We start from the raw sequence: 26,030 nt of genomic DNA, 5'->3' as shown, positions 1-26,030 counted from the left end.
GCATTGTTAAATGCTGCTGTGAGAGATTAACAGTGGGATTTAACAGTTTAACAGCTGCGGGCAGAGCTCCGCACATTAAATCAGCCATCATGTGCAGAAAATATTCAAGCTCGGCGTACATCATATGTTGTGAAGGGGTTAAGAGATTATTTTTACTTTAAAAGTTCATTTTTTTTTTTTTAAATAGATTTCATATATTGAATGAGACGAATCAGAATATCATTAGAGTAATTATTCAGCTTTACAACGTAGACTGCGTCCACGTAATATAAAAGCCACTAAGAAGTATTTGTATGTACACAGATATTAATGTCAGATTGGTGACGGCCGTACTTACCATTAGGATTAGCCCTACTCTTTATATCTTCATCCATGGAATCTGGTCTTGTAACATCTCTCCAGAAATTATTCTTTTTCACATATCTTTAAAATGATAAAACAGAAGTCACTGTTATAAAATCATATATTTTTCTTCCTCTATTTTATCTATCCCTATCTGCAGTAATTTGTGGGCAATTTTTTTTAATATTTTACCGAAAAGTCCATTGTGCTCCCAGCAGGTCAGACCCAGTTTATGAGCCACTAAACATCCACACTAGATTATATCATTTACTGCATCGTGTGATGACCTGAAGATGTGATATTTCTTATACAGACTCCCGGGTAGCCCATAAATCATTATAAGACTTACCCATATATGATGGAACAGATGACACCAAAGAAAAATCCAGAGAAGAAGATGATGGCAGCAGGCATAGTAAACCTGCTAAAGTAATCTAGTGGAAGAAAAGATCAAGAACATGTAAGATATTTAAAGCTACTAATATATACATTATATTTTGCATCTTATTCTTGTAACCAGACCTAGGACCATTCCTAGTTGGAGAAACTCCACAATTACCATAAATTTGTAATTATTTCCCCCAAAAGTATTGATGAAGTCACACACATGAAGATCAGAGACACGTGACTTGTTTTTCGCTCAGAGTGGATTCCCATTCAAGTTTACAATGTGTTTTAGAGCCTGGAATAGGGAATACGCGATGGGAGAAGACTGCAAACATTACAAGTAGCACATGAAGAATCCTCCATGAAATGTATCATCTGACTTATTAACAATAACCCCATATTGTCTGAATATCCGGTACAGCACTTACCTGCAGGGATCAAGGCCCTGAAATCATGGTGGCGCGTGTTGATAGGAGCGCCCTCCGCAGATGCTATTAGCACACTCACAAATAGAAGGAATCTAAACAGCATTTTAGCCTGGAGGAATATCGCGTCTTGTGTAATCCACAGTCAGCCTCTCCAGACAAAGCCTTTTCCTGTAGCGTCACTCACTATAACCCCACAGCCAGTGACATCACAATGGTGACCTCATTGTGACATCACGGGGAGTGGAACACGAGTGATGTCACAATGGGCCAGATACCTGTAACCACTAAAGATGAAGCAGCTTCATCCATCTTTATGTGATTCCTAATATTACTAGCAGGGGCGAACATAGAAATCATGGGGCCCCATAGCAAAAGTTCTAATTGGGCCCCCCACTAAAAAAACGTAAAAAACTTAATATTCAGCAGAGTCACTGAAGAGCATGTCTCACATCTTCGCAGCCCTTACAAAGTAATTTCCTCCTACTGAAGCCCCTAAACTACCCTTTCATTGCCCCTATAAAGTATTATGCCAAATATAGTGTCCCCCCGAAACATAAGTATGATATCCCCACAGTGAATTCTTCCATAGTACCCTCCACACACATGGTATGATGACTGTACTCCCCTTCCCTGGCAAAGTATGGCGACCCCCAACACAGTATGATGCCCCCAACTGTGATCGCAAAACAGCCCTCTATACAGAATAATGGCCCCCACACACCTTCACTCAGTTTGATCGCCCCAATACAACCATCCATACTGTATAATGGCCCCCCACTAACCCTCCAAACAGCATAGTGACCCCCACACAGCCCTCTACAGTGTATTATTGAGCCCCTCAAAAAAACTTTTACACTGTGTAATTGCTTGCATACAGTATATTGGCCCACACATAGCCCTCCAAACAATATAAAAGCCCTTACATAGCCCTCCAAACAGTATAATCGCCCCCAGCATAGTCCTGCAAACAGTATAATTGCCCCCATATAGTCCTGACAACCGCATAATGACCCCCCACATATACCTTCAAATAGTATGATGCCCTCCCCTACATAGGTATGCCATCAGTATAATGCCCCCCTTGTAGTCTTTCAAAAGTAATTAATGGCCCTTATATAGCTCTCCATATAGTATAATGGGCCCCACAGCCCTCCATACAGTATAGTTGGCCCCACATAGCCCTCCATACAGTAAAATGGGCCCCTCATAGCCCTCCATACAGTATTACGGGCACCACATAGTCCTCCATAAATAAAAAAAATATTCACTACACACCATTGCCCACAGTTCCAATCTCTACAGCGAGTCTTCTAACCCTCTGCACTGCTCAGCACAGGAGTTGGAGCAGTGGGGGAGCATTTATTTTTTTAATAAATGGTTAATTTTTGAGGCCATCATACTTTGTGGCAGGCAATATTTTATTTGGAGGCCTGTGGTCGGCCAGTATACTGGGTAGAGGGTTGTGAGGGGTGTTATTGTACTGTTTGGAGTGCTAGTGGGTGCACATTATAGCATGTAGAACAGTAAGGGACAAAATTACTTTGTAAGGGCTGCAAAAATAGTATATGCTCTCCTGTGCTCCCATTGAGTCATTTTTTTTGCAGGGGCCAATTAGGACTTTTGCCATGGGGCCCTATGATTTCTATGTACACTCCTGCCCGCAGAATCTACAGCAGAAGTTACATTGAAAATTGCAATGATATTATCAATTTAATTTCCAATGTGCAGACTGCTTAACGACCTTTGGTGACATCAGTCATGTGACCGTGATGTCACCATGGGTCCTGTGCAGGAGTTTAGAACTGAAGGGAGAGACTGGTAAGTATTCTATAGTGTGAGTGTATGTGCTCTGTGCATTCTCATGTGTGCAGATGCTCTGCATATTTCAGTCATGTATATTTGTGTACTTTTTATACACGTTGCATATGTGTTTAGAACAGAAAAAAAACATGGAGTACAAAATGGCATAAAAAGTTAAAGTTTTATTTAGTCAATCTGTAAGTAACTTACATTAATATATCCATAATATAAATATAATGCATGACAAAAAAATGCAATGTGCTGGAAGAAAAGCGCAGTCCCACCTGCAAGGGCATATCGTACCCAAGGTAAAAGGATAGTCCATATACATAGTGTGGTATCTTTCCAGAGATATACTGGATAGAATAAGGCTATATATTCCAAGTGGAGCACATACAAATGTTTAAATCAAACCCAGGTTCACCAGATGCTTACCACAATTGTATATGAGGTCCAGGGGGACGTAGAAGACAGGTGGCAAAGGTGTCTCACACACCTGGACCTCATATACAATTGTGGTAAGCATCTGGTGAATCTGAGTTTGATTTTAACATTTGTACGTGCTCCACTTGGAATATATAGCCTTATTCTATCCAGTATATCTCTGGAAAGATACTACATTATGTATATGGACTATCCTTTTAGCTTGGGTATGATATGCCCTTGCAGGTGGGACTGCGCTTTTCTTCGAGCACATTGCACTTTTTTGTCATGTATTTATATTATGGATATATTAATTTAAGTTATTTGCAGATTGACTAAATAAAACTAACTTTTTATGCCATTTTGTACTCGTGTTTTTTTCTGTTCTAAATGCTATACGAGTAGGCTATTCTGGCTGACCCTGGATTTACCGGGGTCTCCGCCATTGTTTCTTTAAGATATGTTGATCACTGTTTGTATGTTGCATATGTGTGTTCTGTATACAGATGTGTGTAACAGTATATCACATCCACATTTATATATACTGGAAGAGCAGATGAGCGTTCATTAGGTGTAAACATTGGCAATCGCCCATCAATTAGCAAAAATGTTGCTCATTCATCAGGTGATTGGATTGTGTATGGTAGAACGAAAAGGCTTCTCAGTAGCACATCACCTGGTGTAAACTGCAGAGAACATGTGTATGGTGACAGATTGATCTACTAGTGATAGTTTTGTGCCATCATTCCTAGTCATCCAGTGTAAAGAGGCCAGAAAATAAGTACTGAACGACTTCAATGTTGTCAATTGTGCTTGTTTAATGGCCTGAAATCAGCCCATGTAAATGCGACCTACATGTGGGTTAACATTTGGAGCCCCACTTTGTCTAAAAACTGGCTTTGAGCATGGGACCTGTGAGGAGCTGCCCACTTACTAAAGACTATGATACTTTTCCAGCAACGAACCACCATTTTTGTCAATATTATTATTGTGTTTTATTAGTGATTTACTTGTTATGTTTTATATAGTTCTGCTTACTTGTCAGTATGTAATATTCACTTGTAAAATGTCCAGCATTCCACTAATCTCATCTTTATCTCAGGAGTTCATTGTTTCAACAGCCAATAATCTCATTAGGTGAGTGTAGATTGAGACACAGTGGAGCCATAACCACAGTGGGTCTTACAGGCAGTCTCAGATGAAGGCTTCTAGATATTCTTCATTGTTTTAGCAAACAGTGAATGTTTAAGGGGGAGAGTGTGATCACTTCTGACCTGGGAGGGGACTGATCCGAGTGGAAGAAAGTGGAGACATGTTTTAGGGAGATGTGTGGAAGGATTGAAGGAAGAGGATGGAGACCGTGGACTTGGAAGGATGAATGGATAAACATGTTACCATTATGGATTATGTAATTTGGATTTACACTTTCTTAAAAGGACTGCTGCTACTGGATACCCGTGCTTTCATCGTTTTATCTGCCGTCTAGAGGATCATGGACTGTGGCTACAGACTATACTGGCTGGAGATACAAAATCTATGGGCCAACCAAAAGTTGGGAGACAGTGAGTATGGCCTTATACAAAGCCAGTGGAACTACTGAACCCAGATTGGGAACTTGAGGACTGAGAGAACTGTATTTTAGCCATTTACCTGGAATTGCTTTATTACCATGGCTGTGATCAATAAAATATTGTTGCATCGTTAACCTGCCTAGGTGATTACTTACAACCTCAGATCTTTACAGGACCAAACTTTTTTTTTTTTGTGGAAAACTTTCCATCAAGTGTTTTACTCGATGGATTGATTTGGTTACATCTCCATTAGCATGCTAGTCATTTTGAGGAAAGGTGTACCAAGATAACACTGCCAACCTCTTAACACATGAGGGAATGGCCAATTCAACTTGAAAACCCCTCATGAAACCTAAGAAACTTTTGATGCTAACTGTTGTGCAGCCATTTTACATCTGCAGTTTGGCAATTAACCAATGATTTTAGGCAAGTCATAGGTCAATTACATGAGTGCATTGTGGTTCAACATGTGGCCAAAAATGTAACATGTTTGATAACAACCATTAGATGTTATGATATCTTAATGTGACAGTGTAGAATAACCTACATCAAGTCATCATTGTAGAAGAAACTTTTATTCTCTGGGCCATTTATTGTTGCTCTTTCTAGCGCTGGCGGACAGAAGAGAGTCCTCGTGGAAGCACTGTAGTTCATCATAAAGTACAATTTTATCTGCTTTGAAGGTATAAGTGGGCCCCGTCAATTACTGGATCCCTCTGTGGCTGCACCAATGGTAGGTCTTCCTTTGCTCCTCATGCAATTATCTGGTTAGAAACTTTAATACTGTGCCAGTCTGGCATTGAGACCATCTATGTGTAGAAGAGGTTTCTAGTACAATTGCTTTAACAGTAGAGTATATAGACTAAACTGCCATAGATCGGTCATTCCCACCATGTAAGACAGCGATATGTTGCTACTCACTACCACCACTTACAGATTATGGGAAGACAAGGAGGCATTTTAATAGTGTGCGCTAGGGTCACCCAGAACATAGTTAAAGGCAATATCACATTGCATCTACATAATCAGAGCACCTGCAGTGCAACAGTACCAGCCAAGTTGGATAGACAGATCTAGATCCTACATGTAGGTAAAGTGACCTGCAGTGAGTGTTTTAAAATCCACAAAATATTGATCCTTCCAGAGAAATTGCAAGACTCACCCTTTCCAATGAAGCCAATGTGCTCCTTATATTTTACATGTAACAAATGGATTTTTTGTGAACTGTTGTGACCGTTACCCAAAAAAGGTCTATGAATGCAGTCAATGTACAACTTTTTTTGTCTAAATCTTTATTGGGGCATAAACCTTATTTGCACATTACTGTAAAGTCTCATAAAATCAACTAGCAAGTTAGTGACATTACCTTCAATGAACTGTTCGTTGGTACCCTGGTAACTCCCATCCATGTAGAGCCTAATGGGCCCATCTGCAGATACAGTCACCGACTCCCAATCTGCTGCAGCCCTTCTTCCTGGGGAAAAAAAATAAAATATTGTTTTCCTTGAGCAATGCAACTAACGCGCTCCCTGGGCCGTGGGGTACTCGGCAGCCGGACCTCTGGATGCCGGTTGGCGGGGAATATCACGGTGGCTGGACCGGTCCGTGACCGGGGGTGGTCAGTGCAAAAAGGGGGTTATTTTTAGAAAGTTTGTGACGCCACCTGTGGTGTCTGGTGAGGATCAGCAGCGCTGCAACTGTCCTCTGAGGCAGATGTTAGGGCAGCTTGTGATGGGACGGCTCCCCACAGGTGGAGCAGGCCTCAGGGCAGCGTAGCGAGAGAGCGTGGGTTGTGCTGGGCGGTGTAGTGCAGGGGGAACAATGGCGCCGATGAAAGAATAGACGGAGGCAGTACAGTGCAGTCATCCGAGATTTTACTTACAATTCTTCAGACAGTCCACAGGTGCACGGTACAGGTGCAGGCCTGCCGCGTCGCGCTGCGTTCACCGGGCAGGGGTTCAATCCTTCCTCAGACAGCTTGGGAATACCTGGAAGAACCCCACCTTCTCGTGTTTCTCTTTTGACCGTCTTCACACTGGTCTTTCTCCCTTCTGCTCTGCGCTGCCCACTCTCAGTCCTGCTCGTGTACTCTGAAGTCCCTCCTGTCCGTCGGAGTTACACAGACTTGCTTGACCCTCAGGGGACTAGAATGCGGCTGCGATCCCTCTGTCTTCTGACAGATGCGGGGCGTACGGATGCAGTCCTGCACGCGCCGTACCCCCTAGGATCCTTTCTTAGAACGGAGCCAACTCCCTGCTCCCCTCCTAGACTTCCTGACTTGGCCCTACTTGTGGAGCAGATCTCCTAATGAGACTCTGCTCCCGGACTGTTCTTCTGAACTGTCCCGAGCTGTTCTTCTGAACTGCTCCCTAACTCCACTGAACCACCACCCTAAGATGGCCTCCCTTTTTTATACTCCTAACGAAGTGCTCCCCCTAACTACTTCCTCCACCCACCCCCACTACTGGTTCCCCCTACCTTTGGGTTCCCCCCACTCCAGCCAGGGTCAGGGCTCAGCAGCTGCCCTCTGCATGTTGCCCCTCCAGCCGGCCTGGAGCTGTGTGGTGTTGGATGCGGTTGTTTGGGGTTCCGTGCAGCACTCCCACCTTACCTGAGAGAAGGGAGACACCACACCTCTGGGTGAGGTGCAGTACCACTGTGGTGACTGAACCCTCAGGGGCGCCACATAACCCTAATGTTTAATCTTGCGTTTTTGCTACAGAAAGTGCTTACGTCTTGAAGGACATTTAGCCATACATGGGTTTTGTGAAGATGGCACACATACAGAAGCACTACAGTGGAAGTATACCTGGAAAAGAATGATAAGTGGGAACTTACCAGCCCTCCTATTGATGCCTGACCTGGACGGTAAAAGGCAAATGTCTTTACAATAAAACGCTGATAATAGAGTGGAAACTCCAGTGAAGCTTCTTGTATAGTTAATGGCTGGGTCATGTAGTTGCCACCATCAAAAGGACACCTAATGAAGGAAAAGTTATATTTGGGGATTGTTAGAGTTAGGCGAGTGGTTTTAGGAAGACTTAATTTTATCTTACTCGCTTATATAGCATTATTAATTCTACAGCTTTACAGACATCGCCGTCCCCATTGGAGCTCACAATCAACACTCCCTATCAGTATGCCTTTGGAGTGCCAACTACCTGCCCAGCACAAAGCCATCACAGACCACTCCTGCTTCATGTCAGAGCAGCTGTTACTTGTAGCCTGCTCTCGACATCATGCTGTATTACTGCAGGGTGCCTATGTTACATCAGCTGTCAGCAGACTAAGTGTTTGTAAGTTTAGGCCCATGGGAGGTAAAAAACAAACAAAAAAAACATGGATACTTTAATATTTGAGTATATAGTGTTGGTTTGTACAGATCTTATCCATCTACCAAGATTGGCCATTGTGGCAATTCTTGAGGGTTTATGGTGCCAGTTGCCCAGCACTGATTCAGCATTAGCGCCACTCCAGGGTCTCTCCTGTTTAGAATGCGAACTACAACATAAATTTAGTCCCTGAGCACTTTAGAAATAGGATAATCCCCATCACCATAATACTGTCTGTACTGATCATCTGTAGAGTAAAGCCAGAAGATAGAAAGTGGTTATTGTTTGGCAGTGCAAAAGACAATGGATATAACGTTAAATCCATACTTAGGGCAATCCTCATTTCCAAGTTCAATGGTCCCAGACTGGCTACAGGTGATGGTGGAGGGAGGGTAAAGACTTCAACTCTCACTGGCAATGAGTCACTTGCAGTGAAACCACAGCGAATGTGCAGCCTAAAATAAAAATTTCTTATTAGAATTATCTGATAACTCTGTTCACTGCCTAGATGTGGCAGTGTCACATTTGGACCTGACACTTAATCACAACTAGTGTGGTAGCTACTGACTTCAGAAGTCTCAGGTAATCCTAACACCATCTGAACTTCAGTCATGATTAGAGATGAGCGTTGTTCTACTCGAACTGTTCGCCAATCTCAAATTCGAGCTGTTTTGGGCGGTGTTCGAGCCGTTCGGCAAACACGAACAATTTGAGAAAAATTCGGCTGTTCGAGGTTATGTTCGATAACTGTTCGTGCACCAAAATCATAACTGGATTTTTTCTCAGTAATGATGAAAATTAATGTTAATACGCAGTTTGAGTGTACAGTGGGGTGGGGGGAGGGGCAGGGGATGGATCTCTGCAGGAACAATGAAGATCTCCATTTTTTTTTTCTCTTTCCCGCATTTACAGTGGGGAGGTGCAATCTGTCAGCCTATCAGCAGCGCACACACGGAGCGAAGTGCTTTTTTTCACACAAGCAAGGGCATGTGTCATTGGCAGTGTATGTCACATGTCCTTGCCCTATAAGACCAAGCCATTTTCCCCGTCGCCACCATTTTCTCACTGCTGCAGCTGCGTGTTAGACGGCACCGCTGTTGCTGTGTGCGCTATACCTTGTTAATTTCAAGCCAATTTTCGCACAAATCTACAGATAGCTTGGGAGTAGGGAATAGTTGTGATTGCAGTCCTTTTAAGGACTAGGTTACAGCATTTCCTACGACTTTTATCAGGCAGGTCTGTGCTCTTAAATAGATAGATTGTGGGAGTAAAGACTAATTGTAATTGGAGTCCTTTTCAGGACTAGGTTACATCAGTTCCTATCAGTTTTTGCCAGGCAGGTCTGTGCCAGTGCTGTGCAAGTTTTTTTCACAGAATTTGGCTGAATCTAGCAAAGCTAATCCTTTTTGGCCTATTGCAGAGTGTGTTAGTCAGTGGAGTAGCCTATCTGTGTTGCAAGATATACCACCTGTGTATAGAATACCAATTTTTTTACTGCACCTAGTGAAGTAAAATCTTTTGGGCATAGCATCATTCTATTAGTCCATCTATACTGACCTCCATCAGGTTGCAAATTGAATATAATTTTTTTCTGCATCTAGCTCTGAAAAAATATTGGGCTTCTAGCTGTGTGTGGGACTTGTTGTATTAGTCCATCTATACTGACCTCCATCAGGTTGCAAACTGAATATATTTTTTTCTGCATCTACCTCTAAAAAAATATTGGGCTTCTAGCAGTGTGTGGGACTTGTTCTATTAATCCATCTATACAGACCTCCATCAGGTTGCAAACTGAATATATTTTTTTCTGCATCTACCTCTGAAAAAATATTGGGCTTCTAGCTGTGTGTGGGACTTGTTGTATTAGTCCATCTATACTGACCTCCATCAGGTTGCAAACTGAATATATTTTTTTCTGCATCTACCTCTGAAAAAATATTGGGCTTCTAGCTGTGTGTGGGACTTGTTCTATTAATCCATCTATACAGACCTCCATCAGGTTGCAAACTGAATATATTTTTTTCTGCATCTACCTCTGAAAAAATATGTGGCCTTCTAGCAGTGTGTGGGACTTTCTCTATTAGTCCATCTATACTGACCTCCATCAGGTTGCAAATTCAAAATAATTTTTTGTCTGCATCTAGCTCTGAAAAAATATTGGGCTTCTAGCTGTGTGTGGGACTTGTTGTATTAGTCCATCTATACTGACCTCCATCAGGTTGCAAACTGAATATAATTTTTTTCTGCATCTAGCTCTGAAAAAATATTGGCCTTCTAGCAGTGTGTGGGACTTTCTCTATTAGTCCATCTATACTGACCTCCATCCGGTTGCAAATTCAAAATAATTTTTTGTCTGTATCTAGCTCTGAAAAAATATTGGGCTTCTAGCTGTGTGTGGGACTTGTTGTATTAGTCCATCTATACTGACCTCCATCAGGTTGCAAATTAAAAATAATTTTTATCTGCATCTACAGTACCTCTGAAAAAATATTTGGGCTTCTAGCTGTGTGTGGGACTTGTTCTATTAGTCCATCTATACTGACCTCCATCAGGTTGCAAATTGAATATAATTTTTATCTGCATCTAGCTCTGAAAAAATATTTGGCCTTCTAGCAGTGCGTGGGACTTTCTCTATTAGTCCATCTATACTGACCTCCATCAGGTTGCAAATTAAAAATAATTTTTATCTGCATCTACCTCTGAAAAAATATTTGGGCTTCTAGCTGTGTGTGGGACTTGTTCTATTAGTCCATCTATACTGACCTCCATCAGGTTGCAAATTGAATATAATTTTTATCTGCATCTAGCTCTGAAAAAATATTTGGCCTTCTAGCAGTGTGTGGGACTTTCTCTATTAGTCCATCTATACTGACCTCCATCAGGTTGCAAATTAAAAATAATTTTTATCTGCATCTACCTCTGAAAAAATATTTGGGCTTCTAGCTGTGTGTGGGACTTGTTCTATTAATCCATCTATACAGACCTCCATCAGGTTGCAAACTGAATATATTTTTTTCTGCATCTAACTCTGAAAAAATATTGGGCTTCTAGCTGTGTGTGGGACTCGTTGTATTAGTCCATCTATACTGACCTCCATCAGGTTGCAAACTGAATATATTTTTTTCTGCATCTACCTCTGAAAAAATATTGGGCTTCTAGCTGTGTGTGGGACTTGTTGTATTAGTCCATCTATACTGACCTCCATCAGGTTGCAAACTGAATATATTTTTTTCTGCATCTACCTCTGAAAAAATATTGGGCTTCTAGCTGTGTGTGGGACTTGTTCTATTAATCCATCTATACAGACCTCCATCAGGTTGCAAACTGAATATATTTTTTTCTGCATCTACCTCTGAAAAAATATTTGGCCTTCTAGCAGTGTGTGGGAATTTCTCTATTAGTCCATCTATACTGACCTCCATCAGGTTGCAAATGCAAAATAATTTTTTGTCTGCATCTAGCTCTGAAAACATATTGGGCTTCTAGCTGTGTGTGGGACTTGTTGTATTAGTCCATCTATACTGACCTCCATCAGGTTGCAAACTGAATATATTTTTTTCTGCATCTACCTCTGAAAAATATTGGGCTTCTAGCTGTGTGTGGGACTTGTTCTATTAATCCATCTATACTGACCTCCATCAGGTTGCAAACTGAATATATTTTTTTCTGCATCTACCTCTGAAAAAATATTGGGCTTCTAGCTGTGTGTGGGACTTGTTCTATTAATCCATCTATACAGACCTCCATCAGGTTGCAAACTGAATATATTTTTTTCTGCATCTACTTCTGAAAAAATATTGGGCTTCTAGCTGTGTGTGGGACTTGTTCTATTAATCCATCTATACTGACCTCCATCAGGTTGCAAACTGAATATATTTTTTTCTGCATCTACCTCTGAAAAAATATTGGGCTTCTAGCTGTGTGTGGGACTTGTTCTATTAATCCATCTATACAGACCTCCATCAGGTTGCAAACTGAATATATTTTTTTCTGCATCTACTTCTGAAAAAATATTGGGCTTCTAGCTGTGTGTGGGACTTGTTGTATTAGTCCATCTATACTGACCTCCATCAGGTTGCAAACTGAATATATTTTTTTCTGCATCTACCTCTGAAAAAATATTGGGCCTTCTAGCAGTGTGTGGGACTTTCTCTATTAGTCCATCTATACTGACCTCCATCAGGTTGCAAATTCAAAATAATTTTTTGTCTGCATCTAGCTCTGAAAAAATATTGGGCTTCTAGCTGTGTGTGGGACTTGTTGTATTAGTCCATCTATACTGACCTCCATCAGGTTGCACATTAAAAATAATTTTTATCTGCATCTACAGTACCTCTGAAAAAATATTTGGGCTTCTAGCTGTGTGTGGGACTTGTTCTATTAGTCCATCTATACTGACCTCCATCAGGTTGCAAATTGAATATAATTTTTATCTGCATCTAGCTCTGAAAAAATATTTGGCCTTCTAGCAGTGTGTGGGACTTTCTCTATTAGTCCATCTATACTGACCTCCATCAGGTTGCAAATTGAATATAATTTTTATCTGCATCTAGCTCTGAAAAAATATTTGGCCTTCTAGCAGTGTGTGGGACTTTCTCTATTAGTCCATCTATACTGACCTCCATCAGGTTGCAAATTAAAAATAATTTTTATCTGCATCTACCTCTGAAAAAATATTTGGGCTTCTAGCAGTGTGTGGGACTCATTGTATTAGGCCATCTATACCAAGCTCCACCAGCTTTGAAATTAATAATAATTTTTAGCTGCATCTAGCCCTGAAAACAATTTTTCCCAATAGTGGTAGCAATAGAAATATGGGGCGCGCGCCTGGCTAACAAAAATATACGCTTCATAACACAAAACACCAGCCTAGCGCATTGCATTAATAAGATGGCATCATCGTCTCTCCCAGTGCTAGGCCTACTACGCAGGCTAGTATTCCTGTGCCTAAAACACAATGTATGGGTCCACGCTAGCCACTATGCTGAGGGGTATAAAGCTGCTGCTAACGCTTTATAACAATTCAATTGGCAGATTTTCACAGAGCTCTTCCACAATGCCCACCCATCGGGCAACAGTTGCCCACCCTCCCTATGGGATCTAGTGGCGAATAGTTGATGCCATTAATCAGAGCGTCAGTTGCCCCGTCAACGTGGCAAGCATACGTTAAGGCATGGGAAGAGTGGACACGACTAGTAGCAGGCAGACGGGTTGACCAATGTGAACAAGCCAGATCACAAGTCACCATAGAATTTCTCCACCAGCTAATGATGAGGGGCATATCAGGGGCGTCAGCGCAGCGGTGTCTGACCGGAGTAGCATTTCACTTCCAACTACTGAATTGGGGAGATGTGACAAAGATTCATCATCAGACAATCCATAAAAGGGTGGAAAAGGGGTCAGCCAAGTCAGGAATGTAGACTTCCCGTCCCGTGTCACTAAAACTGATTTCTCACATCTTATCCCTAACACCATTAACATGACACTCACAATTTGAAGCAACACTAATGTCTACTGCATTTGTGATCGCCTTCTTCGGGGCGCTATGTATAAGCGAATTAGTCCCTCAATCCAAAATTACCACCAGTGGACGCTTATTACACCAGGAAGTAGTCATAGCCAATAATGCAATAAGTGTACGCATACGCCAATCGAAAACGGTTCCAGCGGGCAGGGGTACTTGGGTACTTCTACAACCCACAAACGGTACACTGAGTCGGGTAACAATAGTAAAAACATATCTAACCATCAGATCACAAAGTAATTTCTTCGTATCACACATTGATGGAACGCCATTATCAAGATACCTGTTCCAAGCTATATTTAATAAATGCATAACATCGGCAGGGAACCACCCCAAAGATTACGGGACACACTCATTCCGCATAGGTGCGGCCACGGAAGCAGCAAGAGCAGGACTGTCAGAAACGGAAGTTCAGAGGATAGGGAGATGGCGATCCACGTGTTTGGCGAGATACATAAGACCGGACTTGTTATCCTAACGTGGTTTGTTTCTTTTACAGGTGACGCTAAGCCAACAGTGTGAGTGATAGGCCACTCGTATATATATTGGGCACAAAAAAGGGTGAAAGTCCGCCCAGGCGGGAGGAAATTAGAGTTTCATAACACATATTTCAACTGGAGAGGTATTAGAGGCCTGCTATGGCCACAGGTACTAATGGAGGTAATCAAGGTAGGGAGAGAGGCAAGAGGTCCGGTCATCTTAGTTATACAGGCCGGGGGAAACAGCCTAGGTCATCACAAGAGCGCATAACTAATGGCAATAATGAAACTAGACATTGAGCGCTTCAGAGAATTTTTCACAAAATTAGCTATAGTATGGTCAGAGATTGTGCCGATAGCGGTATGGCAAGGTGCGCGAGACATCACGGCCATCGAATGGACAAGGCGGGTAATAAATATTCGGATGGCAAAATTTAGAAGAGACAGAGGCGGTGTAGTGATACGACACCGACAACTGGAAGGAGATAAAGCAGGCCTCATACGGCCCGACGGTGTTCACTTAATAGATATTGGACTGGACATATTCCTGTCAGGACTCCAGGACGGAGTGGAACAAGCGTTAAGAGTGATGGGTGGGGGTCAGAGTCCTGCATACGAGTACGCTGGATCCTCCGTGGCCTGGAAATAGAAAGGACATGTTGGAGAGTTACACTTGTTGGCCAACTTGCCGGAGTGGGGACCCAGGGCATGCTGCAACAAGCTGAATTATTTTAGAAATAAAATGCCTTTCTAATGGAATGAGTATAAAGAGTTAATAAAGCTGTGACCGATCCTCACCCATCCAGTTGTAAGAGTTACATTATTGGGTTGTCCATGAAAGGGGGGCGGTAGGGGGGCTGAGCATCTGGGTTTGGTTGGGGGTCCCCTCAGTCTGCCTAGGCTAGATTAATTTAAAAATTCTTATTAGATACACAGGCGGTGCAGCTTGCTTCGCAGCTGGGCTACTACGCTCAAAGTATTGCCTAGGCTAGATGCAGTTAAAAATTCTACGCTGACTAGCAGACACTGAAGATTTGGAGCAGACCTCTGAGTAAACAGCTCTTCAGACTCAACCATCTGTGTTACCCCAAGCCATAGTGTATGTAGTTTCTTACAGTTAAAAGGGGGGGGTGCGACCCAACCCACCTGGAATTGACGATGCCAACGTCACGTAAGACACAGCAAGGGGACTCCCAAAATTGTGGCACAGACACCACTTAACCCTAGAACGCATACCTGTGGCCTTGCAGGCCCGCCCAGTTAATTGTTTTCTATTTTCTGCAAGATTGCTTTAGTTAGAATTTTGAAACTCTAGGTATTCTTCATGTATATAGTTGTTTGTCATTTGAGTTTGAGTTATTCCATGTTATTTGCACACGGGCCTAAAGGGCCCCAGGTATGTGAAAGTGTAGATTTTTATGGTCATGCGTTCTAGGGTTAAGTGGCATCAATTGCCCCACTGTTGCTTAAAACGGTTGGTGAGGTGATTTTACCAAATCCCCAAGCTTTTAGTCTCCCAAGGATGACACAGGGGTAGAAATGTCCTTGCGAATCCATGATTTGATCATCTTTATGAACGTGAGTCTGTCTACATTCTCAGTGGACAGCCGCGTGCGCTTATCTGTCAGCACACCACCAGCAGCGCTGAACACACGTTCAGAGAGAACGCTGGCTGCATGGCATGACAAGATCTCCAAGGCGTGAGTGGCGAGCTCTGGCGATTTTTCAAGATTGGAATACCAAAATGAGCAAGGGTCCAGTGACACAGTCATGGCTTCGATGTTCACTTGGAGATTCTCCTGTACCATCCTCTCTAGGCATTGACTATGTGTCAGACTTCTTGTCTCCTGTGGCCTTGCAAAGGATGGTCTAAAAAAGTGGTGAAACGATTCCACAAAATTGCTGTTACCAGCAGATACTGTGTTACTGTTACTGTTTGAGTGATGAAGACTCGACAGTCCCACCGTTGGCAAGTTAGAACTGTGAGATTCACTACGTGCACCACTGGTGTTTTGTGGAAAAGCACATGTAAGATTCTGCAACAGATACTCCTGCATTCGTCAATACCTTTTTATGGCAGGAATTATTTCGGCAAATATACTTTTGTACCGGGGATCTAAGAGTGTGGCAACCCAGTAGTCGGGATTACTTCGAATTCTGACAATCCGGGGATCATGTTGCAGGTAGTGCAGCAAGAAGGCACTCATGTGTCTTGCGCATCCACAAGGACCAAGTCCTTGTTGTGTTGGTAGCGAGATAAGAATCATGCTTCCTTCCTCTGCCCTCTCCCTCCAACCTCGCACAACAGAAATGTGATCAAGGTCTCCCTCATCTGATGAGTCTTCCATGCCCATTGCCAGTTCGTCCTCCACTTCTTCCTCGGCTCCTGCACCTTCCTCAACAGTTTGGCTGCTACCATGCGCCCTGGTTAATCCCTCTCCCCCACCCTCCCATGCCTGCCGCCTTGGTGCTGCCAACCGTCTGGACCTTGGAGATGTTATCCCTTCCGCATACGACTCCTCCTCTACTTCCTCCACCTCCTCTTGTCCCACCACCTGACTCCGAATTCTGTTTAACATGTGCTCCAGCATGTAAATCACCGTAATAGTCATGCTGATAATGGCATCGTCAGCACTAAACATCTTCGTCGCCATTTCAAGACTGTGCAGAAGGGTGCATAGGTCCCTGATCTGAGACCACTCCTCCAGCGTGATTTGCCCCACCTCTGGATCTCGTTGCCCCAGGCTATACGTCAGAACGTATTGCACCAGGGCTTGTCGGTGCTGCCACAGTCGCTGCAACATGTGCAGAGTTGATTTCCACCGTGTCGGCACATCGCATTTCAGCCGGTGAACTGGCAGGCCCAACGACTTCTGTAGAGATGTAAGTCGTTGAACTGCGGGATGCGAACGGCGGAAGTGAGCACACAGCGACCGTGCACTCTGCAGAAGGCCATCTAGTCCGGGATAGTGGGCTAAAAATTGCTGGACAACCAGGTTCAACACGTGAGCCATACAAGGCACGTGTGTGACTTTGCCCCGGCGAAGTGCCGCACCCAGGTTTGCAGCATTGTCACACATGGCCTTCCCTGGTTGCAGGTCCAGTGGAGACAACCTTTCATGAAACTGGGTCTCCAGAGCTGACCAAAACTCCTCAGCTGTGTGACTCACATTTCCCAGACATTTCAAAGTAAACACTGATGCGTTGAGCCCTGCTGCCAGCATAGTAAGGAGGTGTGCAGGATTCCTTCTGCGCAGTTAGAAAGCAGGTGGCATTACCAGACAGGCTTTGGGTGCAGGTGGAGGACCGAGAGGAGGTTGAGGAGGCAGAAGCAGTGGAGGAAGTTCGAGATAAAGAGGATTAACACACAACTCGTGGGGACGGTAAGACTTGGACAGCAGCCCCTTGTCCTGCTGTCACCATAGTTACTCAGTGCCCAGTCAGCGACATGTAACGCCCCTGTCCATGCCTTCTCGTCCAAGTGTCTGTCGTGAAGTGCACCCTGTCACACACAGAGTTTCTCAAAGAAGCGGTGATGTTGTGTGCGACATGCTAGTGGAGCGCAGGCACACCTTTCTTTGAGAAGTAGTGCCGACTGGGCATCTGGTACTGGGGCACTGTGACGGACATAAGGTCTTGAAAATCCTCTGTGTCCTCCAGGTGGAAAGGCAGCATTTCTGTAGCCAACAGATTGCAGATGGTGAAATTCAACCTCTTAGCTTTCTCATGGCTAGGAGGAAATGGTCTTTTACTTTTCCACATCTGAGGGACCGAGGGCTGGCTGTTGTGCTTAGACGGTGTTGAGTAGGGTGTCCCCGGCAACTGCCGGTCTGTGAGGAAGATGCAGGCGGACATGTTAGGTTGCCTTGATCCAAAGGTGGTGCTCTCGATGTCGGAGAGCGCTCAACACTAGCAGGCGTTTCCACTTCCCAATGAACTGACGACCTGCCAATCACACTGGCTGTTGCGGGTAAAGAGGTGGCAGGTCTGCGTCCAAAAACATGTGTGACTGCTGTCCCCCCAGTCACAGAGGATGAAGAGGCTGCGGATGCACAAGATGGGGCAGACGGTGGTTGGCCCAGCCGGCTAGGCCGCATTGTAGCACAGTGAGCTTCCCACTGCAACTTATGCTTCATATCCATGTGACGGTACATGCATGAAGTACTCAAACTATGTATTTTTTGGCCTCTACTTAGCTTTTGCTCACAAATATTACAGATAACACGAGTTGGGTCATCCTTATCGATCTGAATAAATGCCCAGGCTATGCAAGGCTTAGAGCCCATGTGACCTGAAGAGCCACTACGACTTGTGGTCAGAGGCAGAGTTGTGGTTAAGGATGCAGTTGTTGACGTGCTTCCAGTACTCCGTCTCTGTTCAGGAAGGCGCAACCTAACCTCGTCGTCAATAGCATCTGTGATGCCCCGCTGCGCTTGGTATCACAGATCCTATAAGAGTGCATTGATGGAATCCTCCACAAGAGGCCCCCATAAACATTCACACATCTCCACCTTCCACCTCAGACCAGCAGAGGGAGCCCGTTAGGGATATAAATAGGGAAGGTGGAGCTAGGCAGTTCAGTTCCTCTGAAGAGTTCCTGCAGTAGAGAAGCCTAAGAGAGGTCAGTCTGCAGTGGAGCTCAGTCTAGTTTAGAGAACGCAGTTAATAGTTCAGCAGTGGAGCATGAGGCTCCTGCTTGCTAGATTCAGGGAGCCCAGATAGAGCTTAAGGTGTGCCGGTGCCGTAAGATCAGTGAAGCGCGGCAAGCTGCCGTTAGTGTGTATAGCCTAGTGAGGGCCCGAGTAGGCCGAAGGCGAGTGGCGAGTTAGTACATAAGGGGCAGAGGAGCTTAACCAGCTCACCCCGAAGCATTTACCGGACACAGGATCCGAGCTTACCGGTATCTCTATGACCCAGTAAGGCATAACCGGAATCCCTGGAGAACTACAAGTCCCAGGATCACTAAGGTGCTGATATGTAACAGAGCCAGGAGACGCTTAGGCCCCGCATACTGGGAGCGTGAACTCCAAGAGAAGGCCCTACCACAAGGTCAGCCAGCGCAGGACAGAGACAAAGTTAGGCCTAGCTCTAGGCAGGTCTGAAACTTACTACGCAGAGGCAAGAAACAGGAGGCCCTACACCCGCTCATTGGGGAGGATCCTGATATGCACCCTTCACCCTACAGTGCTCCGGGATGTGCCTGAATTTCCACCAGTAAAAGGTACTGAAGTGACTACCGTGTCCGTTCCCGTTCTTGCTCTGACCCAGCTGGGTCTCGCCTGTCCTGCATTCCCCCTGCATACGCTGCCCTGAGACCTAGCTCCACCTGTGGGGAGCTATACCATCGAGCTGCCTTATCACCGGCCTCAGTGGACTGCTGCAGCGCTGGTGCTTGTCACCAGATACCACAGGTGGCGTCATGAACTCTTATAAAATTAACAATTATCCACCCTTTTAAAGAGAGACCCCAGGGTACGGGCCAGGGAGCCGACCACCGCGACATCCCCAAGGCCAGGCAAATGCCCGGGTACCGAGTCATCCCCATCCCCAGGGCTAGTCACATCCTCCTCCACCTCCTCTGCTGACCTCATCGACTGTCTGACTGTGGGTTGACAGTAAGTGGGATCTCCAACCTTGTCATCATCACCCTGTGTGTTATCACACCCGTCGCCCTCAGAGCCAGCTCTTCCTGCCCTGACCGAAAAATCAAGTTGTCGCTCCAATCAGGTATTTGAGTCTCATCATCGTCTTCATCATTGTTTCCACCAACAGGAGTTACAGTTTGGGAACAAGGGTCTACATTATGCTCAGAACCTTCTTCATCTGGTCCTGGATCCAACTTATAAAGATTCTGGGCATCGGATCAGATCATTTCCTCATCTGGATTAACAGAAGCTCTGGAGCAGACCTCCGTTTCCCAGGCTATAGTATGAGTAAACAGCTGGGCAGACTCAGCCATCTGTGTTAGCCCATACTCAGACGGGCAGCTGGAGACTTGGGAGCTGTGAGGAAGCAAGTGCGATTGGGGTGACACCTCTGAGGACTGGAGTATTTGTGATGTTGAAATTGAGGTGATGGAGAGCCCACTTGAAGGAGCACTTGATATCCGTTGAAGCACCTGCTGTTTTTGTGCCTCATCTAGAATTTGTAGCGATGGGCGTGTCCGTAAGAATGGGATCGTATCACATTGTCCACGAAAAGAAGTCGACATCTTAGTTTGGCTGGAAGATGGTCTTTCTTCTGCAGATGTTACTCCCCCCCCACCATGGGGGGCCTCGACCGGCGGACAGGCACCAGTATTGGGATAGGGGGGCTGGCCGTCAGGGTCCACCGCGGCTCTGGCACAAACCCCGCGACACAGAGGTGGCACAGGCAGGAACGGACTGGCCGTGTCGGCTTCTCACTTTTTGGATTTTAGAAGGGCATGACATGCCTATATCTGTGTCTCCCCCTCCTTTTACTCCTCCACCTCTTTTCTTTTCGCATGACTATATGTACTTGTCACTTTTCCATGTGTTAGTTGTGTCTTCTGAGCAGTTTGTCAGCTTTTGGACACCTTTGAACGTGTTTTCTATGTGTTTCTATGTGTTTTTGTTTGCCTGCCATTGGTTTTAACGGTGTTCGAAGGTGTTCGACGAACAGTTCGACGAACAGTTCGGCGAACACACGGGTGTTCGACGAACCGAACCGAACTCGAACACTACGGGGGTGGCTCAACACTAGTCCTGAGCTATTTCTGTCCAGTGTAGAGACCTTGCCTCTCCAAACACAAAAAGAAAAATAGCAAACAAAACACAGGACTGAACATTTAAACCTTGCTCCCACACACCCTGAGGTGCGGGTATGAGGAATGACTTCCCTTCCATCTAAGTTATTCCTATAAACCTACACCCTTTAAAAGAGGTAACCCCCAGCATATAACATGCTGACAGAAATTCAATAGGTCTCAGTTCACACAGGAGAGCATCCTGAGTGACACATACCTCCCCTCACATATACTATCAGTGACTGTCACAGTGGTTACAAAATTAGGCATTAGACCTACCGGTAATAGGGTCACGTGGGACATCTGGAAACCCGATTTCCGGTAGGTCTGATGCCTACTTTCCAGGACGTCCCTCCTGACAGCACCCTCAGGAGAATACATTTTAGGGTGGGACTCCTGCCTGGAGGACCTTCCTTCCGAAGGTCATCTTGACCCGATAGAATGTCCCAATTTATAATGTCTGCAGAAGGTGCTCAGATTTGTCCATGTTGCCGCTTTGCAGATTTGGTCTGCCGAGGCCCCAGCTCTTTCTGCCCATGATATAGATATAGCTCTTATGTTCTCTGGCGGGAATATTCCTTCAGATGAATAGGCAAGGCTTATTACAGATGTGTCCCTTCTTGCCAATGTTGATTTGGTAGCCTTCATTCCCTTGTTCTTCTCCCCAAATTGTACAAACAGTTTGCAGTCTGTATGCCAGTCTTTTGTGACTTCTAAGTACTGTACAACCACCCTTCTAACATCTAGCACGTTAAAGGTTAATTCTTGATCATTCTTGTAGTCCTGGCTGAAAGATGGCAAGACCACCTCCTGATTCATATGGAAAGGGGTTACTACTTTTGGCAAAAAAGCTGGATCTAATCTGTAGATAAGAGTTGTCCAGGCACCTCAGGTATGGGTTGTAACGGGTCCGGGAGGCGGAACCTCTGAGCTACTATACAAGGGGGCGGCCCTTGTAAGGGAGCGGGTGGCAGTCTCTGGGTGAACGGACAGGGAGTTACGGCAAGTGATCAGGGCAGTCTCTGGGTAAGGGGTAGGTACGACCTGTGATGGCAGAGCCTCCGGGTAGGCTAGCAGGCAGATGGTAGATGTGTGCTCCCAGGTGAGCAAGCGAGAGTCTCTGGAATAGCAGGTGGTCACGGCACGTGACGGCGGAACCTCCGGGCTGGCAGGCAGGTAGGTAACGGAGAAGCGCTCCCAGGTGAGCGGGCAAGAGTCTCTGGAATAGCTGGTGGTCACCGCACGTGACAACGGGACCTCCGGGCTGGCAAGCAGGCAGGTAACGGAGATGCGCTCCCAGGTGAGCGGGCAAGAGTCTCTGAGATAGCTGGTGGTCACAGCACGTGACAACGGAGCCTCCGGGCTGGCAAGCAGGCAGATAACGGAGAAGCGCTCCCAGGTGAGCGGGCAAGCTGGTCCATAGACAGACTGACCGGAGTAGTAAGGCAGACCGTCGGACCTCAGGCAAGCAGGCAGGTAGCTGATATGCGCTCCCAGGTGAGCGGGCAGGCTGGTCCTTTAGACAGACTGACAGGAGTAGTAAGGCAGACCGTCAGACCTCAGACTGGCAGACAGGTAACAAGTATTCAGGCAGGAATCAGGCAGGTAACTAGCAGGAAACTGGCAGGAAACTGGCAGGAAACTGGCAGGAAACTGGCAGGTAACTGGCAACGGGACCTGAGGGCTGAAGCACAGGTGAGACACAGGTGCAAACAACATTGCTCGGGCACCTCCATTTTGGAGGAGGTGCCTTATATATGATGAAGTCCTCCGGCCATTGGCCGGGGACTCTTTAGGGCGGCGCGCGCGGCCCCTTTAAGAGGAGGGGAGCGCGCGCGCCCTAAGCACAGGGGCCGGGAAGGAGCGCGCGCTGAGAGCAGAGCAGGAGGAGGACGCCGGGACGGAGCGCGCGCTGACAGCAGAGCGGGGGGAGGATGCCGGGCACGGAGCAGAGCGGTGAGGGGAGCAGCGTCCCTGCCTAGCAGAGGGCAGGGACGCCGGCACTACAGTACCCCCCCCTTTAGGCCCCCCCTTTTTTAGGCCAGACAGAAATTTAGCTAGGATGAGAGGGGCATGGATGTTCTCCCGGGGCTCCCACGTTCTCTCCTCAGGACCAAACCCCTTCCAATCTACCAGAAAAAAGGTCTTCCCTCTTACCCTTTTGGTGGCAAGAATGTTCTCTACCTCAAACTCGTCCTCAGCAGAAACCGGAGCAGGAGGCGTACCTGTAGACTTGGAAAAAGAGTTAAGCACCACAGGTTTGAGGAGAGACACATGGAAGGAGTTAGGGATCCGTAAGTTGGCCGGGAGTTTCAATTTATAGGCCACCGGGTTGATCTGACTGATGACCTCCAGTGGGCCGATGAACCGAGGCCCTAACTTATAGGAAGGGATCTTGAGCCGGACATATTTGGACGAGAGCCAGACTTTATCCCCAGGGCGGAATTGAGGAGGGTCCAGACGTTTTTTGTCAGCGTGTCTTTTCATACGCTCGGAAGACAGAAGGAGTGCGGACCGGGTACTCTCCCATATGGAGGAAAATTTGTTAACAAGAGATTCCGCAGCCGGATTGTCCGCCGAGGTGGAGACGGGAAACGGGATCCGAGGATGCTGACCGTAGACTACAAAAAACGGGGATTTGGAGGAAGACTCGCTCTCGTGATTGTTGTACGAGAATTCGGCCCATGGCAGGAGATCCACCCAGTCAGAATGGTGGGCATTAACGAAGTGCCGAAGGTAACTGGTCAGGTTCTGATTGATCCGCTCCACTTGACCATTAGACTGTGGGTGGTAAGCGGAGGAGAAGTCCAGGGTGACGTCCAGCAATTTACAAGTGGCTCTCCAGAAACGGGAAGTGAACTGTACCCCACGATCCGACACGATGTGACGGGGCAGGCCATGAAGACGGAAGATGTGGCGGATAAAGTCTTTAGCCAGCTCGGGTGCAGACGGAAGACCTGGCAGTGGAATGAAGTGAGCCATCTTGGAGAAGCGGTCAGCGACCACCCAAATGACCGTACAACCGGCAGAGACGGGCAGATCAGTAATGAAGTCCATCGCTATATGCTGCCAGGGGGCAGCAGGTACTGGCAGAGGTAGGAGGCGGCCGGCCGGCAGGTGTCTCGGAACTTTGTTGCGGGCGCAGGACACACAGGCAGAAACAAAGTCTATTACATCCTTGTGCAGGTTAGGCCACCAGTAGTGCCGGGTAATAAGCTGGAGGGTCTTTTTCTGACCGGCGTGGCCAGCTAGTTTAGACGAATGACCCCAGTGTAGGATCTTCTCCCGATCAGGTACTGGTACGAACGTCTTACCAGGAGGAAGACGATTTAGACTCACGGGAGCCACCTGCATTACTCTGGCGGGATCGATGATATGTTTCGGATCCTCCTCGAGATCAGACACCAGAAAGGATCGAGACAAGGCGTCCGCCTTGACGTTTTTGTCAGCCGGGCAAAAATGAAGGACAAAATCAAAACGAGCAAAAAACAAGGACCACCGGGCTTGGCGCGGGTTAAGTCTCTGGGCATGCTGGAGGTAAGCCAAGTTCTTGTGGTCAGTGTAAATTATTACCGGGTGAAGAGCCCCCTCGAGCAGGTAACGCCACTCCTCCAATGCCAGTTTGATGGCCAATAACTCTCGGTCTCCTATGGAATAGTTGCGCTCAGAGGAGGAGAAGAGTTTAGAGAAGAAGCCACAAGTTACCATCCTCCCGGAAGATGATTTTTGAGTAAGTACCGCTCCGGCTCCAGAGGAGGAGGCGTCAACTTCCAGGAAGAACTGCTTGTTGCCATCTGGGCGATGCAGCACCGGGGCGGAAGAGAAGGCCTGTTTAAGGGACAGAAAGGCCTCCTCTGCTTCGGGTGGCCACTCTTTGGGATTTGTACCTTTACGGGTGAGCGCAGAAATTGGGGCCGTCCGGGAAGAGAAGTGTGGTATGAAGAGGCGGTAGTAGTTGGCGAAGCCCAGGAATCGCTGAATGGCCTTCAACCCCTCCGGTCGGGGCCATTTCTCGATGGCAGACAGTTTCTCAGGATCCATTTGTAGGCCGGTCTGAGAGATAATGTAGCCCAGAAACGGAAGCGAGGTCTGCTCAAAGAGGCACTTCTCAAATTTAGCGTAGAGATGGTTCTGCCTTAGCCTGAGCAGGACCTGACGAACGTCCCTCCGGTGAGTCTGGAGATCCGGAGAGAAGACCAAGATGTCGTCCAGGTACACCACTACGCAGGAGTAGAGAAGGTCCCGGAAGATGTCATTGACCAACTCTTGAAAGACGGCAGGAGCGTTACAGAGACCAAAGGGCATTACCAGGTATTCATAGTGGCCGTCCCGGGTGTTGAATGCCGTCTTCCATTCATCCCCCTGACGAATACGAACCAGGTTGTACGCCCCACGAAGGTCCAGTTTGGTGAAGATCCTAGCCCCCCTCAGACGATCAAATAATTCTGGAATGAGTGGAAGGGGGTACTTATTCTTCACCGTGATCAGGTTTAGGCCTCTATAGTCTATACAGGGACGGAGAGAGCCGTCCTTCTTTTTGACGAAAAAGAAGCCTGCTCCCGCCGGGGAGGTAGATTTCCGGATGAATCCTCTGGCCAGATTCTCCTCAATATATTCGGACATTGACCGGGTCTCAGCAGCGGATAAAGGATAGATACGCCCACGGGGAGGAGTAGTACCGGGTAGCAGATCGATGGGACAGTCGTATGGTCTATGTGGTGGTAATGTCTCTGCCTCCTTTTTATTAAAGACATCTGCATAAGACCAATAAGGAATCGGAAGTCCAGGTAGATTAGCTGGGGTAGGAGAGGGACGGACGGGATGAACGGGAACCAGGCAGGTTTTATGACAGTCTTGTCCCCAGCGAAGGACCTCTCCGGTTTGCCAGTCTAGCACGGGTGCATGTCTCTGGAGCCAGGGCAGACCTAGCAAGAGGGCGTGAGAGAGTCCAGGCAGAACATGAAAGGAGATACTTTCA

Source organism: Phyllobates terribilis, unplaced genomic scaffold (assembly GCF_046119375.1).
Source record: "Phyllobates terribilis strain yellow unplaced genomic scaffold, ASM4611937v1 Scaffold_2__4_contigs__length_985480577, whole genome shotgun sequence".
In the NCBI taxonomy this organism is placed as follows: domain Eukaryota; kingdom Metazoa; phylum Chordata; class Amphibia; order Anura; family Dendrobatidae; genus Phyllobates; species Phyllobates terribilis.
Note: the sequence above shows the minus strand (reverse complement) of the source record.